We start from the raw sequence: 5,929 nt of genomic DNA, 5'->3' as shown, positions 1-5,929 counted from the left end.
GAAGCAAATATAAAGGGATGTCAAGATTCAACCAGGATCGTTGCGTCATTAATGATGATGTCTAAAGTCTAGTGATAAATTATTGATAGAAAAGTGCTTGCGATGTTGTGCAACTTAGTAGTAATCGATACTACAATATCGATTCCAGTACATATGAGACTTTAAAACCTTAAGTGTTTTATCTGGTCATGAAATTAAGGGGATCAAGTAAGGTTTCTAACACTTTGTATATGTTATTGATGATTTAGGTTTTCCATAAACATGATCGACAAGTGTCGATCATGACCTTTATAATTTCCAAACCTGATAGATGTGTTTGATTTTACACTGAAGGTCAATTTATTGGTTAAGAATAGATATGTGAACTAATCTGTTAGCACGAAACACGAATCGTGAAGTAATATTAGCTTGATTTTCTCTATATCACGTTCCTAGATTAGGTTCTATATACAAGAAAGAATAATATAAAAGCTTGCAATAAATAGTGCCTCAACGAAAGAATAGTATTGATATTCAATAATTATAATTATAAATATGATTAATTAATTCAATTATTCTTCAGCTAGTTTATAATATCGTTTTAATATAACCCAGCAAGTGAATTTTTTAATGAACTTTAATGAACATACAGGTCAAGTACGGCTTTAAGTGAGTTGACTAATGAACACTCACTCTGAGCTTCAAATTTGACAGGCACGAGTTCATCCCTTGGTACTTGCAGTCTCAAAAACTTTACGAATAATTAAAATACAAGAAATACTTCCAAGACCACTGATGATGGGTATTCATCAATATACGAAACAGCTGTACGATTAGCAGAAAATTCAATTAATTGAATATAATAAAAATTTTTGTTGTTGCAATTCACTACTGTTTCATAGAGAAACATCTCTACTAAAAACAATAGTTTATATTAAGAGTTTAATTTCTTTATTCAAGACGGACGTTAAAAGTTACCTTTTTATTATAACAAATTATTTTATTTTCATTTAAGATACTTAGACTTTTTCGGTATATATTTCTTTGAGGTGTCTTTTGTTAACACTTTGAATTATATATTTCGTACATATTCAAATTTCATAGAACGTCCTCTGTCTATTTATAATACTCAAACAACATGTAGTAGTTGAACGAACTGTTGGCATTAATTGAAATATGGTTGACTGAAGAACTAGACCCCTTACAATGCTATAACATCTAACTTTTGACTAACTTACTTGGACCGACCAATAACGTAAGCCTTAATTTTGATAAGTGTTTGCACTACTAAACATTTTCCTAAAAACATTGAATCAAAAATTTAATACTAGGTATCAATTGTATTAAAAATGCTTTGTACAAGAAGAAGATCAGGGTTATGACCACTTGAATAGCACCAAAACCGATGTTCATTGAACTTATTTTATTTGGCGTTTCTGGTGAAAATAAATGGAGTCTTCCAGTCGGCAATTAAATATCTTTATGTTGCAATAGCTATAAGCGACAAAGTGCCACTAAGATTTTAATTGGCATTTGCTATTTTTCTGGTTACAGTTACTTAGCCTTAACACTTTCCCTCTTATGTGGCGGCACAATGACACGCAAATTGATTTCAGTCGCCATTGGGAATATAAAATAGGCGCAACCAAGTCTTTGACTACTTTACTAAGCACAACGGCTTGTGCTCTTTCGGCACTTCTGGAGGTTATAAAAGAAGTAATCATTTAAGGGTGAGGTTACCTTTACGCACGACTACTACCGGCGTTCTTGATATTTTTCGATTATACAGAAGTTCTAAAAAAAGAAATTGCACTCACAATTTTCTATTGACAATAAATCCAATGATGTTAGACTTGAGCCTTTGAAGTATTTTATGTTCGTTAACTCCATAAATAAAAAATGGATTTAAACTAATAAAGGCAAGTGTGGAAATGAAATAAAAAGATAATAAAAAAAGGAACGATGATAAAAAATGAAGGAGTCTGAAAACATATGAAATATTTTATCTCCTAATGAAATAATGTTCATGGCCAATTGGGGTGAGACATTTGGTCCTTTCTGTTGTAAAGTACAGTGGGTAAATTTCAGTTTTTCTGTAAATCAAGTAAAATTAATTTTTAATGACTATAGTTAAGTTTATATATGCTTTATTCTATTAAATTATTAATTTTATTTAAGTATCTAATAATAAATAATTATATGGAGAAATAAATTTTCAGGAAAATAAACTGGTGATACTTGCCCCGGCGCAAGTAACTGCTGTATATTGTGGAGCTGGGGTTCTCTGGTTGCGATATTGTCTTGAAACGTTATTGAAACCATTTTTTTTCGCTTTACTTTTATTATTGGCTTATTGGCTTGAAGGTCACATCGACTTAGAATAAAATTTCCATCAGTCTGTCTATCGAAATGTTCTATTCTCTGCCGTTTGCTGTTATTTTGTACAGGCGCTCATTGATGTACTTTAGTATATTATATGATAAAGTGAATGAAAGCTCTAAAGACTTTCGAATATGATCTGAAATATAATTTAGTATATTAAGAAGATTTTAATAACGTCCGGACATGGTTTACTCAATTTAAGACAAGCGTACAACCGTCAATGTCGCGCTATCGTTTTATTGAAATGTTTTATTCTTTCCCGTTCACACTTGTTTTGAACTGGCATTCACTAATGGGCTTTAGTACTTGAGTATCTTATCTGCTATAGTAAAGTTCTAATCGCTTTTCAACATAGTATGCTCAAACGAAGACTATTGCGTTGCCTAAAGGCTTTCGTATTGGTATGGTTACCAAACCAACTCAGTTTAAGATTTCTGCTTACAGGACGACTGGCTAAAAAGAATTCATCTGGTGATTTTTAAGATGTTTCTTAAAACATGAAAACTGCGGTGGAGCTGGAACGTCGTGCTCCTACTAAATCTCTACCTGGTTTTCTGTACTTTTGATATTAGATGCTTCAAATCTGAACATTTAAAGTTACTGTTTACTGTACTGTTTTACGGTACTGTTTTATATATTCTTTATTATGTACAGAACCTAATCTAGAAACGTAATAGTAAGAAAGTCATGCTAATGTTGGTACACTATATATTTTGTACATTTCATTAAATGCCGTAAGTTATTCATAAAGTTTTGCACTTAAAAAGTTTTTGCTCCACAGTGCGTGCAAAGATACATATTCAATATGTTTGTCTGAATAGTCTCGACGCTTTTAACGACTGTTGTACTATTTCAATGACCTTTTTAAATATTAATTCCTGTTGTGATTGCAATGGGAATTCTGATTGACTTCCATATACACTTGTCATTGTAGACGAAGAATTTTTACCCTTATCGACACAATATCCTGCACTTTGCACTTTAGCGCACCACAACTAAATTGAGTTCAACTGAACTAAAACAACTAACAACCGAGGGTAAAATTGCTCCATGACCTCTCAGTGCAAATGAAATCGAAACTTCCCAATCAATTCAACCAGTAGCAAGTCTCGCGGGATTTTCCAGCACATCTTTGAAAATAGGAAATTATATAAAATTAAACTAACTTCACACTTTTTGTTGTTATTAATACATTCCTTCAGATTTTTTGTTTCTTGCCTTCAACTTTCTACTCGCAAAACTTCTAAGTTAATCGAAAAAAGCGTCTGTTTAATTTTGTGGGCGCGTTACGTTTGCCTTGATGGGGCGTTCAACTGCAGCAGTAGAGCAGAGACTGTTCTGTGGTGTACCCAATAGAAAGAGTGGGACACATATGTGCAATGCACAACTAACTTTAACCCAATACATGACCGACAAGCGTCAACCTTTATTACTTACTTAAGTAATGTCGATTCATGGGGATCCGACATGAGTTTGGCATTTGACGGTATTTGCGTGCTTTTACAATATTATTCGACTTCATCGGAAAAACTCGAAGCTTAAGTAAGCCAAAATAAATTCACAAAGTTTTCTAAATTATTTCTTGACTTCACTCTTCACTTATATTAAGTGGTATTGAATACACAAAATTAATAATTAAACTCGCTTCAATTAATAGAGCGTCCACCACATATCAATAAGCATATTAAAAGAATATTTAGTGGACATCTAAGAAACTATGTTTAGGAAGAATAAACGTTATGTCCTCTTATTACATTTTTTTAGTGAAAACCAGTGTTGGAAAATACGTATAACAAGGCTTGGAAAATAATTATGAATATAACAACTCCATATCATATTTGAAAAATTAATTACTTTATACAACTTTAACGGTTAAGATAAGATAAATTACTAGAGAGGTTTCTAAAACTAGTGAACTAGAGCAACAAAAATTGAACTAAGGAGTAAATCATGCTAGTGTTACTCCACAATACGCACGGGCGAGATTATAAATTTTTGATACAAGTTGTAATTTGACGTCAGTTTATGACAGAAGTGGTAATACAGTATTTTCTGGAACGGAACTCTTTGTCGAAATAATTTATTGTAAAATGGTATTTCTTAGTAGGAGAGAAATTATTTGTGAAACTCCAGCAGAAAGAAAGAGAGAGAGAGAACTTCTAACATTTATATATTATCGGAGATGTGTTTCCAAATTTAAGAGCCGAACTTTAAATACTTCTTACTATTGAAGTATTTATTATTAACTGCAAACGTTTGTTCAGTAAATTGAAATAAATTAAAAATAAACAATATAATTTTAATTAATTCTACCTCTATTCTTATTGTGAATAAACTCTATATATTAATATTAATACATCTTTTTCGGAGGGCGCCAAATGTGTGCGCCGCTCCAGACGCCAGTTATGGGTTTTGTCATTTTTTTTAAATCACCACCTTGGGACACTCAGGACAGCTTGGATTTTGTTATTTTTTTTAAATTACCACCATAGCACACTCAGGAGGGCTTAGACTTTCTCAAGAAAAAACGATCAAGAAATAAATCCAATATTATATTCACCATAAGAATAATTGTATATTAACGAATATTCGGCAAATTAGAGCTGAATATAGGATAACTTTATGTTTTGATGCTTTTAAAGATTATTAGAATTATAATTGAATTATACGTATATGTGTATTCCATTTAAATAATATGAGACTTTTAGAAAAACAAAATTAAATAGAAATAGATATATGTGTTTAAATGTGCAACGTAAAATCCGTGTCTTCAATTTTTATTTTACTTTTGACTTAGAATTTCTGATTATTTCTACGAAATAAGAATTAAATAATTTAACAATTTAAGCAAATAGAAATGAAAATAAATCTGGTTATTAAAAGAATAAGAATAATAAAATGTGTGGAAGATAGTTCTGGTTTTACGATCAGTTTAGATAAAAATGTGCTTTACCGTAGCATTTTAAAAATCATAAATGCTGAAAGGACACTATGTTGAAGCCAACTTTTGTTTGGTCTTCTATGAGTTGGTGACGACTACTGCATTTGCATGAATTACGAGCTGTACAAGCTTTATTACGACATTGACATAATTCATCGAAATAACATCCAGCGGCTTTGCTGATTTGGTTATGTCGTAAGAATAGATGAAGATGCTACAGCGAAAAAGATGTTTGAAGAAGTAGTTGGAGGAAGAAGCCGTAGAGGTAGACCGTATCTCCGGTGGAGTGATCATGTGATTAGAGGGATGGAGCACTAACCGGACGAGATGTACAAGACTGTAGAAGGACGAGAGAGACATACTGCGTCAGGCCGAAATCCGATAACGGGCTATTATGACCGAATAAGTAAGTAAGTACAACACATTTTTGAACATTAGTAAAATATTACAGTTGTGAATATTTGTTCGACCCAACACACTTTTTCATATTGTTGTTTTGAATGAAATAAATTATAATACACACGTTTTACTAGTTCGGAGGAAATAATTATCATAAAAACTACAGCTAAGAAATATTTCTTTAAATATTTCTTTCTTTCTATCATCAAACCGATATACATAAATTAA

This window comes from Teleopsis dalmanni, chromosome X, assembly GCF_002237135.1.
Source record: "Teleopsis dalmanni isolate 2A chromosome X, ASM223713v2, whole genome shotgun sequence".
Taxonomy (NCBI): Eukaryota; Metazoa; Arthropoda; class Insecta; order Diptera; family Diopsidae; genus Teleopsis; species Teleopsis dalmanni.
This window is presented reverse-complemented; position numbering follows the sequence as displayed.